Source organism: Atractosteus spatula, chromosome 7, assembly GCF_055471065.1.
Source record: "Atractosteus spatula isolate fAtrSpa1 chromosome 7, fAtrSpa1.hap1, whole genome shotgun sequence".
Taxonomy (NCBI): Eukaryota; Metazoa; Chordata; class Actinopteri; order Semionotiformes; family Lepisosteidae; genus Atractosteus; species Atractosteus spatula.
Genome location: NC_142712.1, coordinates 22,356,506 through 22,372,747, shown reverse-complemented (window position 1 = coordinate 22,372,747; position 16,242 = coordinate 22,356,506).

Genomic DNA, 16,242 nt, shown 5'->3' with positions numbered 1-16,242 from the left:
CCTATTAGAATATTGTTTGCTATGGAACCCCAAACAACACAATAGTTTTTTCTTTGTCTGTAAATTTAAAAAGTTATTGCTGCTGTCCTAAATTCTCAATTAAAAGATGAGTTTGCTAGTTTCAGAGATGATTGTGCACGCACAGGATAGACTAGGCTTCACAGATAAGATCACCTTGGAGCATCTGCAGATACTGTATTTTGCCATCTACCTGTGCATGATATTCCAAAGTCATGGAAAGTACAGTATACAGAAGGAAAAGATCTATATCAGAGGTGACTTGTATTTTTCATTTCTGTTCAACAAAAACATTACCTCAAATTCAGATGCCTGATACTTATCTGTTATATAACCTTGTGATAATCCTCCTTCCTTTATTAGCAGATGCTGATAAACATTTTTTGCCACTACTTCACACACAGTAGAAGGAGATTCAAAATTGTTTAACATGCACAGATAATCTACTTGGAGAAAGAGGCTAAATGTTTCTGCTTACAACACTTTGGAATTGGTTAGGGAACCCAATAATTAATCTGAATTACTTATTCAGACAAGACAACTAGTAAAGTACAGAAGCTGATGTTCCACATCTGCCAGGAATGGAAAATCATAAGTCATATTTTGGAATATACAGTTTGTGATAGACTCATGAAATCTTTTGAGTGTGTTGTACTCTGAGTAATGCTGTATGATTCTAAAGACTAATATTTCAAATATTCAATTAAAGAACTAAAAATAAATTAATGCATTTTGAAATTGAATTTTACAAATATATTTTTCTTACTCTCAATTTGGAAATGCCAGTAGAAAGGTCAGTTTGGCTTGCCATTATGACACCCATAGCAGAACAGATCCTTGGAAACCAGTACCTGCCTGAGCATTGTGGGTCCCACAGTGCTCACAGCAGAGTTTGGAGCAATTAGAAGAGTGATGACATTCTCAAGGGCAACACCTCAAACTCACAGGTGCACATCTGTTGCACAGGAAGCTGAAGACACCCTTACTGAATCAAATCCAAACCCAGTGGCACACTGCCTATTCCACACTGCTGCTTGGGGAATCCTGCTTACATCTGGTTATTAACAAGCCCAGACATAAACTAAAAGCCTCAATCTGCACTCCATTAATACATTTGGGATTCTACACAGCATGGATTCTAATCCACTACTCTTGGTGAGAAATTGTGAAAGTCTGGTTTTGTACATCATAAACCTGTGACATCTATTACAATGTATAGAGTACAATGTACAGCACTATTTGATGGAGAGCGGTGTATTAATACCCAAAACTTTAATTTTAAGTAAAAAAAGCAGTAAGATTAGAAATTAGCTGTGTTTAAAATATGAAGGAGCATACTCTACCTTAAACTGTAGTAAACTTGAGGAAACTAGTAACCAGAATGTCTTAGACTGTATATTTAATGTTACCAAGTAGTGTCTTATCTTCAAGAGAATGATAGATTTAATCAGTCAGGGCTTAGCAAAACTGCATATTCATAAAAGCACCAAATGTGTAATGTGTTCAGTTTGCTCTGTTTATGGTTGCCTAAGGTGCAATATACCATCACCCTGAGGATTCATTAACATAAGTGACAGGCCCTGTATTACAAGGTTCATTGCAGCAAATTCAGCAAACACCACATTAATACCGAAATAATACAGGATTTTAAATTTGCCACAGCAAGGAATCTTCATTAAATGAATGTACTACAGTATAAAGGGAACTTGTAGTAATAAGTTTGCAAAATTAGTCCTTTTTTCTTCTCTTGGAGAGGTAATTAAATCAAACTGAAATGCACACATGGATAAAATGACTGAGGTTTCAGTGTTTTTAAGTAGTTCTAAAAACAGTAAACCACATGTCTTTGATCATAGTGGCAAGTTAGTGTGGTATTTTGGATTGTTGCCTCAGAATCCCAGGGGATCTGGGTCTGATTTAGCCCTTTGGTATCTATCTGAAAGGAGTGTGCATGACCCCCCCTTGTTCATGTGAAATTTTTGCCAGTGTTCTACTTCCTGAAGACACGCTGACTGGATATGGTTGGCTACTCTAAATCTACTCTAAATTGTCCTTTTCCCTGTGGCCAAGCAATGGACTGGCATTCTATCCAGGGTGAGGAGTTGCTTCCTGTCAGGTCTGCCTTGCACTCTGTGATTCTACAATAAGTTACAACTTTCCATGACTCTCATTATGATAAGGGACTTTTTAAAACATAAAAATGACTTCAATTTTTACTATTCTTTAAGAGAAGTCATATCTCCTGACAAGTGTTTGGAAAAAATTACTTTAAAAAGTAATCCAGTATGTTGCAAATAACTTAAATAAGGGATTGATTTGATAATTTGTAAAATAATTTACATTACCTCCTAAATGCTATTTCCTACATTTTATTAATTTTAAAATGTAATCACTTAAACAAGGAATTGAAAACTGTAATGGATGACTTTTTAGAAGTAACTCTATCCTGATATATGTTTGGTTAGAGGGTCTGCTTATATCACTTTCATCTAAATTAAATGTTATTTGAAACTAAAGTTTATCACTTTTAATAGTCTTTTGAACTAAACATTGCAGATTAAACTGACTGAGCAATTTTATTATTAAGGAAACAGCTTTGCTTTGTAGTCATGATATTGTAGTTCCCCAAGGTGAAGCTCCATACAGCAGTAGTCTCATACTTGCAGTGCATGTTGACAGCACTGACTGCACTTGAGATCAGGACTGTTAGGGTATCATTGGAGTGGCTTTATTGTCATACTAGAGAGCTAAACAGATAGCTTGTTTTATTGGAACGTTTGGCTTCTGTATTCAACAGAGTGTCAGCTGACGAAGGAAATGTTTAATTGATTATTTATGTGATGGTTATTGATTTCAATGTGTCATGTAGCTTATACCAAACTAATTCTATTCAGTCTATTGAATGTAGGGATCTGGTTTGAGTATAGTTGTTCTTAAGGTTTGCGATACATGTATTTACAGGCATGGTAAATACTGGTGGTGCCTCACAGTGCTGGGGCCCTGGTTTTAACTACAGATCTGGGATGCTATATGTGTGGAATTTGTATGTTCTCCCTGTGTTCTTGTGGGAGTCCTCCAGGTGCTCAGATTTTCTCCTACAAGCCAAAGGCATACTAGTAGGTTAACTGGCTTCTGGGAAAATTGGCCCTGGTGTGAGTGTGTGCATGTATGTGTCTGTCTGTGCCCTGCAATGAACTGGCCACCCGCACGGGCTGTATCCTGCCTTGCACCCGTTGTTTGCCGAGATGGGATCTGCTCCCGTGACCCTATTGGAAAATACAATCAGAAAATGGATGGATACTGGTATACTGTTTGTCAGTCCAAAAAATCATAGTGGACCAGTTAGGTTTTGTTTCATTTTCCAGTTTTATATATCCTCTTATAGTCACGTTTCTTTACTTATTAGTCTTATTTGATTTGTGTGGTTAGTTTCACATAACTGTGGTTTCTACCTGAATCGGAACATTTTTTAACTTTTTCTGTTGAATTAACGCACTGCTAATTTCTCCAATGTCAAGTACAGTGTCCTGGATCATGCCTCATCAATTTGAGCTGAAAATGTGTTTTTTTAATTAAGGAAAAACCTGGATATTGAATACAGCATATTTCATGTGCTAAGAGTACAGTGAGCAAAATAAAGTATGCAGTGTGTGTTTGCCAGACATTGAAAACGATTAAGTCCTAAAATACAGAGCCATAATGATTCTTTCCCTCTATAAAAAAGAAATATGTGCCATGTCTTCCTGAGTCTAGGATAGTTTTTGTCCTGCATAAAACAGACTATAAGAATCCTTCTTCAGTTGCTTGGTCACTTCATAAACAGAAGTAGATATACAACCTGCTGGCTTTAAAAATACATTTATATTTATTCCATATGTTAAGAACATAAAATTGGAAACAAATGACAAGACCCCAATTATCCTAATAAGGTAACAAGTCTAGGAACAATTTTCTGCTGCCTCTTGGTACATTCAGGTAGGACACAATGCTTCATTTTCAAGCCCAGGATTTGAGAAAGAATCTAATATTTTAATTATTTTTTCCTGATTCTTGTGTTATGAGGAAATAGTACTGAGAAATTGATTTTTTTTTACAAAGTAAAGTAACCAAACAGTAAAAGATCTTTGGCCTCACACACTAACAAAGCTACAGTAGCTACTTTGAGTCAATTTTTAGCCAAAACTACCCAAGAGACTGCTTTTTAAATTGAGTGTTCAATATCCTTTCACTGTGAAGTTCAATCATCTCCTCCTGAATGTCATTGCACAGATGAAGCCAGCTGCAAAAAGCTGGATAATTTAATCAATCAAAAGTGTTGCATTTCCTTCAGGAAAATATTTTCCTAAACTGCATCACAGAGAAGTCCACATCACCAGTAGTTCAAATTGTTTCCTCAATAGTGACTGTAACTTGATAGAGGTAGCTACAGGAAAGGAATACTTGAAATGGTTTCAGTCTTTGTTTCCCAGAGATCCTGCTTTCTCCTAAATGCCAACACGTTGTTGAGCAAGTCAAAATATTTTCTTCTCTACCTCAATAATAAGACAATAAGAGAGTACAACAGAAACAGAAAAGGTCCAACTTGTTTCTCAGTTCATAAGAATGTTGGAACACAATTAATACCTGGATAACTGCCTAACATAAGTGTTTAACAAGAAAGTACTATATTTTTCTCCCATTTCTGCACAAACAATTTTCTAGACTTTTTAAAATGACTTCTACAGTTCTAGTACCAGAATGTATGGTATCATTAAGCACTAGTTCATGATTCTTGTTATATGCACTTCGTGTTGTATCATACAATCCATGATACAGTATGTGCAGTATGGAGCAATTTCAAGCAGCAGTGCTTTGAAACCTGCTGTGCCTTCAGACATAAAAGGAGCTCCTGCCATATGTGCAGCTCCTTGTGCTCCTGGTGGTCCCTCCAATTTTATAAGATGTCAGGAAGCCATTTAATGTGTTGAATAGCTAAAATCAAGTTGTAGATGTCTGAATTGCAAACCAAGTCATAATAAAATCTAAGCAAGTAAAAGAGATTCTTTCAGTATAGCTCTTTCCTTTAACCAACTGGATTGTGTGGAAAGCATTAGCTTTAGGCACCTATGAGAACACAGGGAACTGAAATAAAATTAATGCCACATTCATATAACATAATATCCTGCTGACATGTAAAGAATCATTCACACATACTCCTTGCACATTCAGTATATAGAAGACAAATGGCTCTAGAATTTTACCAGCAGTTCTAATAAAAAGGGACCCCACATCTATCATAAAATTCTTATATTGCTAGTGTATAGCCATGAAAAGGTTTTCTCAACTTATGTAAAGCATCACATAAAGTGAAATTACACTCTTATTATAATTCAATTAAACAAAATTAGATTAACAACATAGTATTGTTTAAGCAGAAGGGTTAATCCATGCAATTTCTCATTCATATCCAATTATATTATATCACAATGTGAGGTTATAGGTCACAAAAGGAGTCAATCCATTTGTTTGTGAATAGTTCCAATAACTTACATAAGGAAATCTGGTAGCTGAAACAGATACAAGCAATTGAAGATGGGGCAATTGAAGACAGTGAGCAAGGTTGATGTTAGCAAAAGTTTGCAATCACAGCAAAAGAACATCTGGTATAATTAAAATCAGGTGCTTATTTCGTTGTTTCAACTCTGTGGTTAGAGACATCAAGAGTCTTTAGTTTAGTTCAGTGCTAACATATCATTGGCAATTATTTGGTGACTCTCCCCTAATTGTGGTCAACAAAAGCTGAATTGTTCAGTTAGAATTCAGAAAGTCTCATGCTTAGTGGACATCTAAGTGGACAATTGTTCTATTGTTCTGGAGGTTACTAGAATAGCTAGCTATAGCTATTCTAGTAACAAATAGCAATAGATAGATAACATCATCTAAGCTGTTACATCAGCTGGCACTCTATGTGGTAAGCGTTCTTGTCTCCTGTTGTGACACGGGTTTCCCCAAACTCTACAGGTAGTTAGATTACCTAAATCAGGTTAGTTACATGTTCCTGAAGATGTGTCTTTGAAATAGTAATTCAGTGGGATTATGGATGAATACTAAGTCAGAATTCCCCCGAAAGGTGAAACCCCCCTGCGAGACAGAGCTGTGGAGCAGTGTCTGCCGAGGGGTGCTGTGTAAGTCTCTGCCTTCACTCCCAGTGCACATCAAGCTAAATTGACACTTCTTTTAAAAATAAAAAAGAACCAGTAAAGGAATAAATATAAAAATAATAACTTTAAAATGCAGAGTACAAAACATAATCCTTTTCTGTGAGCCTAACTATAGGCTTGGGAATGCTGAAATGTTTGAAACAGAAGTGAAAAATCAAAACTGCTGCAAAATCCTAGTGGAGCTAGTTTCCAAAGGCTGTATTTTGTCATGCTATCTAGTATCAATTTCTTTAGCATTATTTGCATCAATTTTCCAGTCTGTGTTTCTGTGTGTAGCTTATTAGCATTTATTTTATTTCGTGCTCATGGATGTCATTGACCTTCATGACTTTTACAGCCTTTTAATGAGTTTAAGCTTATGTTTTTCCATGCTTCCACCTGGAAAACTGGGATACTTCGATAAAATACATTTTAAAGTTTTCTCCTATACAGAATGATAAGATCCCAAATTAAACAATACAAAATCAATATTTCTACTGAATTGCTAGTTGTTGAGTTTTTTATTCACTGATTAAAAATTAACGTGATCATAGTTAAGTTATAGTGATTTGTGTGCAGTGCCATGCAATGGAGTTGTGTGTGGTGTTTGGGGAAATATGCTTTAAAACAAGATTCCTTTTGTGAAACACTTTCAGCTTGGCTTGCAAGAATGGAAAAACTGTTGAATGCATCATTGTCCTAAATCTTACAAACCTTACAAAAGGTATTCTTAATTTACCTTAATATTTATACTTAACTTAGGGTGATCTTTAAAATTGAGTGTTTTGTGTTCATCAATGGTAAAACATCACAATTAAATATATTATGATTCCATATTGTAACACAATATAGTCCAAGGAAGGTGAAATCTCTTGATACCCACTGTATTTGGTAGACTTATTAGCTTACTTTTCAGAAGTTTTTCTCCAAGCACAACTGAATGTTGATATACATTAATAAATGTGGAAGGACTTTTTTGATCAAACCAAAAGCCCTTGTTTAATTTATATAACATTCTGTAAGGACTGAGACCTTTCATGTTCTGAAAAGTGTGAAAATACTGTAAGGTATTACTTTATCACAATTTGGTTTAATATAATACCACTTGTGATGTGAACTACATACTGCAGTACAGTAAAAGTACAGTTCTGAGTTGTATTATATTAGCCTCACTACTGGTTGCACATTGTAACACCCACCACATAAAACATCAAAGGTCAATTTTACTTCCAAGCCATGGGTGAGCGCTGCTGAACTCGGCTGTGGCTTGTTTCTTTGTTTCTTCACATTCGCTTAGGAGGTAATAACTCATTGCTGTAGGTTAAATATTTAAACACTGCACACAGGAAGCACCACTGATGCCTTTGTAAGCAGCTGAATATTAAATGAACCATAAAGAAGTTGCATTAATCAAAAACTACAGCCCTGTGGTAATTATGTAGTGCAGGGTTTCCAGGCTCTGGTGATGGAGCGCCCCAGTATCTGCTGGTCTTCATTCCCATTGAGCTCTCATTTACCTAATTGAAACAATAATTAAACCAATGATTTCCATTATACTGTAGTTCTCAGCTGTCAAGGAGCTGGTTATATCAACTTACTTCTAAGATTTACTTGAAATCTCAGGTGGTAGAACTACATAAACATTTTAAAAAGTCTAATTAAAGCAATTATTAGTTTATTCATAGGTTATGAGTAAAAATAAATATGCAAATTATAAAAAAATAACATGCTTTCACATTCCTGCATCTAAACAGAATAATATTGTATTTTACACTTCTGTACTAAATCCCAGGACGTATCCAAGACTGGACGTATAATTGAAAGTCACTAACATACATTTTTACCATTTAAAAGTGATTGAATGTATATTTGAACCAAATATTTTCTAAGATTTATTTTACCTGCTAACACAAGCTAGGACATACTGATAGAAGAGCCTGTGTTACATTTTCACAGGGTCTGGGCACTCCTCTAAACCTATAGGGCTGTGAGCATGTCCATGGGACTTCCTCTCAAGATCTTTGTCACTGATCAGTGGAGTTATGTTATACAACAGTCAATTTAATCACCTGCTTTGAGGCTAAATTATATGTTGCAAAGGAACAAGTAAAGGTTTATTCCATGCTGAAAAGAGAAGAAAGGAAACACAATGTTTCGGCTATGGAGCCTTCTTCCGGTGTATGCTCTACAGCCGAAACTTTGTGTTTCCCTTCTTCTCTTTTCAGCATGGAATAAACCTTTACTTGTTCCTTTGCAGCCTACGCATGCTACGGCAGGTACCTACTTAAATTACATGTTGACAGATGGGAACAACATGTTGGTAGAAGCTTTGGAGGAAAGGTAAGATCAATAAAAAATATCTTTGTGGAAGAACACTGTTCAATGGACTGCACAAAGCATAATCTAATTGTTTATAATTACAAAAAAACATTCTAACCCACTTAATGCAGTCTGAGTGATTTTACCTAACTTGGGTTGGATTGTGTCCCAGATCACTGGCTTTGGAACTGGACCCAGTTTGGATTTCCACTGAGAAATCTGGTCAACCTCTTGTTAGGGTTTAGTATCCTTTCCCCTAGAGGGTTCTCCAAATTCCCGAGTCCTAGTTTGATTGCTGTATTGATTCTCAGGACTCAGTGTGAGGCCCGCCTACCACCAGGCAGCGGAGTCGTCTGAGGGCACAGGCCTTGCCAAAGGCATCAAGACCCCTGAGCCCGGGGTTCTGGAGGACCTGGCTCCGTATGTTCTTGGACTGTTCCTGATTTCCCTGTGTCTGTCGGGTTGGATTTTTTTTGCCACGTTTAGGATTATTGGACTGTGCCCTGATTTACTCCCATGGATTAGCTTGCTGGATGCCTTGTTTTCCCCTGTTCACTGGAGCACCTTTGCGAATAAACCCTTGTGTGTTTTCCCTGATGTCCGCCTCCTATTTGTCTCGGGTTACACTGCACCTCATAGGGTCTAATCAGAAACCCTCCATGGAAGGCTGAGCCCCATTCGTGACACCTCTTAATATTAGGTGGATTTCCATATTGGCCATTTTGGGAGGAATCATTTCCAAATTTATACGCCTAATCTTCAGAGCAAGGTTTCTTATTTTGGCATGAAAGCAATAGAATGTTGGCTGTGGCTATTTCCCTGGACTGGATTCATTTTTGCCTATTTATTTTGACAATTTATTAACAATTTGAAACAGATTTATTTAAAATAACCTATTTTCAGAAATCTATTCAAAATGATCCATTGTGCAAATACAAAAGCTATACTTTTTGTGTTGGTCTAAATTTGAAATTATTCTGTTTATGTGCAAAAACTGAAGATTTGGTAAAAAGCTTTTGAAGGGCTATATGTAAGAATAACATATCACCCACAACAAAGCTTAGCAAATAATAGAAGAATCCAGTTTACCATCAAATATAAACATTTAATATACTATTTTTTTAATATATAATTATATAAAATTGTTATAATCTGATATTTCAGGGACTGATGGTTGTGTCAGATTTTTAACACTTCCTGCTGTTTCCATTAAAAATAATAAAGGTAGGTCAAAGGTATTCCCTATATTTTTTATTGAATGAACAAACTGAGGCAGAGTATATCATTTTGGGTCACATTTTCTAATACTTTTATAACGTATTATAGATTGAACAACCTAGTTTCAGAAAATAACCCTAGATACAGGTATAGTCTGGCTCTGTCACAATTACAGTTCCCAGAGGGTGTTTGAAATGCAGCTGTCAGAGTTCTGTTCATGGAAAGGTACTGTATGGTGTAATTTAATTTTGATATTTTGTTAACCACAAGGCTAAACAAGAATAAGAATAAATAAGCTTCTCACAGCAGGAGGAAATGGATGGAAACAATTGCCATTTGTAAGCAGTTTGTGTATGGTTTAATGAATTCTGTATGACTGAGTCTTTTCAACACCAAGAATGTTTCTCTTAAACACTCTTTTGTTCTGTAAATGTGTATTGATTTTCCCTGTAACTCCTTTTGGGCTGTGACCTGCTTTACTCATAGCAGAGAGAGGAGCTAAATTGAGCTATTTAGAAGCACTGGCTGTCTTTTGCTCTACCCAGCAGCAGTTGCAGATTCTCTCTGCCAATTTATTGGTATCAGGTGCAAGTTTCTCAGTGTAAGAGAATGTCTGTAACTGGAGTCTGTTCGCAATATGGATCCAATCTATGCAAAGCACCCTCAGGGTAGCCTTCAGACCTCCAGAATGTTGTGTGGTTGAGCTAAAACTGCTGTATGATTTCCAAGAAGTTTATTCATTACTGTTGTTAAAGTTCCCTTTTTTAATTCAGGCTTTTTGACAGTTTGGATCTAACACGTGTTATTTCCTATCCTTATCAAAATTTTCCATACCCAAGAATATTAAAATTTCAATATTTCCTGAGAAAAAATATATTCCTTTTTGTTTACCTCTTTTAGAATGCTCTGTGGCACTGGGTGTCTGCCTGATAACCAAAAACAATCCACTGAAATTTACTTTTATGACCATTGGAAGAGACAGAGCTTGGAAGTTACATTTTTATTGTATTGAAGCTCTGAATGTGCTGTTAAATAAAAGCCCACAGCACTAAACAGCCACTCACAGGCATATGAAGGCAATCTCCAGTGCACCATTTTCTGCATTTCTAATTTATTGATGGTGAGAAGGCAGTCAAGACATAAGGCTGGGGAAGCGCCAGTTGGACTGAGTGAGTAGAGGGAGAGAGGTATTTAGATGTGCATTGGTTTACATTATTAATAAAGACTGCAGTTCTGATTGAAGCCTCTTGGTCTCAGAGGTCTTCACAATTGGTGAAAGACCTGGGGACTCACTCTCCTCTCACAGATCTCTTAAGAGATTTAGTCCCATAGATATCCTCTTAGTTTTCCCATATCTCTGTCATTTCCAGCTCTGCCTTTTTAGACTCATCCTTTGTGCACCTTTAGCTTTTTATTCCAGTATTCCCCCAAGCATTTTATATTTCATGTGGTAACATGTTCTCGTTTTAGATCTAAACACAGAAAGTACAGCAGAGATTAATTTATTTCACTCTCTGCAATGATGAGCAGTTAAACTTAGAAATCATTTTAACTCTTTTGAATTTCAGCAAAATTACTAATTAATACACATATTCACATTAATTCAATTGTAGAAACCTCCCAAAAAGAATAATGGGATAACAGAATAGAGCTGAACAAAAAACTGAACAAATAATTTGAAAAAGAATGACAAGTATTCCTTATCTATACCACAGATTAGACATTTTTAGGAGGAAGGTACTGTATGTTCGGTAATTTCAAAATTACGAATTTTAAAAGTTTATGAAGTTATCGTGTGGCATTGAAGAGATGCACTCGTTTGATCAGTAAAGCTTCAGATTTTGTTCAAAATGCATTTGTGACACATAACTTTACAGAACCCCAAAAATCTGGTTTCACAAGAATAAGACTAAAATGATAAATGGAAAGGATTCAATTATTCTTGTTGAACATGTTAAAGAGAAAGAGACTCATTTAATGGCATTGTTGTTAGGATCATGATCCCCACTCCTAGACCTGGAGAACCCCGGGTCCTTCTATATTTAATTCTGCATGAGCTCTTAATGGCTTAATTGAACTGTATATTGACTTAATTGAACTTAATAACAAGTGCTTACAAGTATTTAGTCCTTGAGTAGGTCTGATTTACTATAAAACCTCGAGGGCTGTGGCTTTCCAGGAGCAAAACTGAAGGGGAATGTTCCAGGGTATAAATGGCCCAATGACAAGGGAAACAACAGGCAGACATTCACTCTACTACCACATTTTACAATCTACAGCAACTATCCAAGATAAACTTTTGTGTTCTTCAAAGAAATGGCAAGATTTAGAACAGGGGTGCCCAGGTTCAGTCCTGAAGGTCTACAGCCCAGCAAGATTTAATTCAAGCTCAGCGCATAATGCCCCAGTTTGCTTAATTGGAGAGGTTAACAGCTCTTCCCATCACTTCATCTGTAGCTGATTTAAAGAGATTTGTAAAACCAACTGGACTTGAGCACCTCTGATTTAGATACTTCTTAATGGTCTGTTGTATTTATGGGATTGGGGGAAAAATGAAATTCACATTATATCATTGTTATTTTTATTATTATATTATTTATATTATTTTTGCCTTTAAATAATTATTTATAGTGCTGTTATAATAATTAGAATTATAAGTGGTGTAAAATATTTGATGTGTACAGTAAAAGATAATACAACATTACTGTATAAACCAGGTATTAAGTGACGTTTTTTTATAGAAGCAGGGAATGTAAAAACAGTGGACCTAATAAGGTAACTTCTGGCTTCTTGAATTTGTCAGCTTTTCTTATTTTGAAACAGTTTTGACTATTCAATTTATTTGGATGTCTACTCAAGAACAAAATAGCAGCTATACATCTATACACACTAGATGGATGCTTTTGATACTTTCCAGGCCTTGCATTCTGTTAACAGGGAAAATCATTCTGCCTAATCTTTCGAACAAGTCTTTCTTAGCTAGAGGAATGAAATGCCTTCAGAATTTCCTTAAAGGTAATCTGTAATGTTATTCCCTGCAAAACCCCATAACAATGTTCTCACAGAAGCTATAACATCTGTACGACTTCTTGGATCTAAACTGTAATACCCCTTTGCCACAAATCTAACATTGCAGTGTCTTCTTTCCCAATTTTTATATATTCCGACAGCACTGCTGTCCATTTGGGAGAATGTAATCCTTAATAGAGTTAAACTTTCAAGTAGTGGGGAGCACAGCAGGGTTCCTGGGTCAAGTAATTATCCTGACCATACATACCTACATACATAGGTACATAGTGTAGCATCTATTTGTTGATAAAAGCAGAGTCTGACCATTTTGTAGCAGCTCTCCAGGGGCAGACCTTGTGGTGAGAAGGCCATCTGTGAGAAATGAGATAATCCAGGTCATGTCAACATGGATTTCCACAGTGGCTACAATGGATAAGGAGCTCCTGCTGATTACCTTATCTGATAGTGTATTTTGTGTGTCCAGGGCATAAGGTACATTAGCTGCACAAGAGGAGGATTAAGATTTATTGCAACCCTGAACACAAAGAGCATTTGGGGTCCCCGTGCCCCATTACAAATGTACAAAAGAACAGTCTAAATGTAGCAGTACCAAAAGCATTAATAGTTAATCCCATTCAATGTTTACACATAATATTAGTGATATGGCAAATCATACATCCAAAACACTGTCTCACTGTTTAACTAAAATATTAAAATTAAAATGTTGTAAGAATGTTTTACTTAGATTATCATCTATTGTTTTATTCTAAGTTTTATATCTATCACAGTTTGCAGAAAATAGAGACTTGGACAAATTTATAAGCACAGGAAAAGTTTGTTTTCAGTTTCTTAGTTTTATAAACACTGACATTTAGAAGCCACATGTGTGTATAGATATCAAAGTCTTAATTGTTATAAGACACTCTGTGTGGTTACAGTCTTTTGCTGAAACTTGGCTTCAGACTAGATATAAGCAGGCATTGTGAGAAGAGATGTACAATGTACAATGCTACAGTAACAGCAGCCCTGCACCGTCAAATGACAGCAGCAGCACCACAAAAATTATTGGATATAAACAAAAAAGTGTTCCAAAGGCATCCATTCTCATTTTTTTCATTACATTAGGAAGGAGAGAGTATTAAACAAGGTTGAACTACACAATTTATTTATTTTCATCAAGGTCAAACACATATGCTATCATATGTACAGGTATCTGTTAGGAATTTCTCTTGAACCCACAAATGTTCCTAATCACGTGTATAGAAAAGGTACTTCAAAGGAAAGGTTGCCCAGGTATAACAGAAAAACAATTGAACTGGCAAGGTTCCCTTCTAAGTTCTTGCCAGATTACTACAGTATATGCTTGTTTTCAAACACAAACACATCAGTGAAAAGCTGCTGCATTCCATATATATGAAATACACTGAAATGAATCACTCCTTATTGCTTTCAACAAGCCTTCTATATTATGATTTCTTATTCTCAAAAATAGCAAGGAAATCTAGCAAGGTTACTGTGATAGATTGCATAATTTGCTACAATATTTCTAAGACCATATGCTCTACCTGGTCTTCCAAAAGTTGAAATACAAAAAAACTAACATCTTTTGTTTCTCGTTACATTTGTGACTAAATTCTTACACATGACATTATGTGCTAGCAGCCCCACTGCTCACCAGATCACGTAAATAAGCCAAAACCTTCTGCACAAGATGAATTAAGGGGGTACCTTACATAAGCCAGTTTGTGGAATCCCAGAGTCAGTACCCTTTTATAATCTTATTGTCTCATCTGAAGGACCATCTATGGCATAGAGTCCCTAGTCACCACACTGTGACATTGTTTCCCAGAAATTATTGACCAGAGGGAACCATCTTTTCGTCCACCTACACCATTTTCAGCAGCAACCCAGTTTTATTGGTGGAAGCCTCCCATTCCAGTTGTGACCTGATCGGAACATGGGAAGAAAAAAAACAACCATTCATATGGGCTACAGACTCTAAAACTAGAGCTTTGCCAGTTCAACACACAGACAAAAGGCCCATAATAGTGGACACAGAAAGGACAGAACACTAACATTTTGCACTTGTCAGTAACAACCAAACACAGCAGACAAAATTCAGTTTCAATACAGAATTTACAAGCATGGACTGACAGTGTCCTTTCTTGTTTCTTGTTTCCAAATCCTGTTTAACAGCAACATTCCACATGATTTTGGTGTAGAACCAGGTGAAGAAAACTTTGTTTTTATGTGTTATTTATTCCTTTACATGTCACATGACCTTCACATATATTGACAAGTTTTTAAAATATAAGTTATAATGTTTTCATCTTTTCCTCAAAAGTCCACTTTACTACAGACTTTTAAACAATGTTAATCTGTTTAATGCAAGTTTTTTAAGTATTTCCATAAATTAATCCATTATGAGAAAAGTGTTTATTCTTGCTCATGGTTACAGCAGTACAGAGTCCTGGAATTGTAGGGAGCTCCACCCAGTCCATTGCAAGGCACTGGCATTTTCATGTTTATATAAAGTTTTTATTATTTTATTAACAGCTCATTACCATAAGAAAGCTATGTAGTATAATATATATCATTAAAATTGTGTTTCTCGGTCATGTTGAACATTTAATTAAAACACTTTTAATTTATGTAACTAACAAGGAAAAAAAACTGATCAAACAAGTCCTTTTTCATTCACCACAAATTATTTGCACACCAATATGTTAGGAATACTTATACAGTCTTCAATACCAAAATGTTACTACAGTAACCTTGTGCATCTTAGCAACTTTTTGGAGAAAATGAAATCAAAATCTTAGGATTAAAATGTTGAGTAGCTGAAATGTTGGGTAGATCAATATTCAGTCAGCCTCTACACCAAGTTTCTGTTTCTATATCCTGAGGAAGAGCAAAATGGCATTAATGTAGGCTGGGGTCTTGCTGACATCTGCGGGCTTGATATGCACATGAAGTATTTACACTGCAGCTCTAAAACAGCATCTGTCAAGCTGCAGCAAATGAGAGCCAAGCAGGGCAGCATACCATCTGAGTGCTGTTAAACTGAACTCAAATGCAGTGGAATCACCACAGCTTACAGCCTGAGGTGCTCCAAACAGTTGGGTACAGAAACCATTCTGATTTCTGTGAAGCTAAATTTGCATAATGATAATACAGCAAGAGATAACAGCCATATTTTGAGAGAAAATGCATACTTAAAAGAGAGAAATACCACAGATATATTTTTTTCATATTTCTGTGTAGAACTCGGAAAAAATCAAAAGCACTATGTTTTATAAGACATACAACACATTGCGTTCATTCCCAGAAACAACTTTCCAAAGTGTGTAATCAATGCCTTTAAATCCCTCAGCATATTACAGCTATACTGATATTTGTGACACCAAAAATGATGCCGCCAATCTGTTTAAAATATTTTATTCTAAACTGAGCACTATAATTTATGTGATTTAAAATAAAGTTTTCATTTATTAATTTA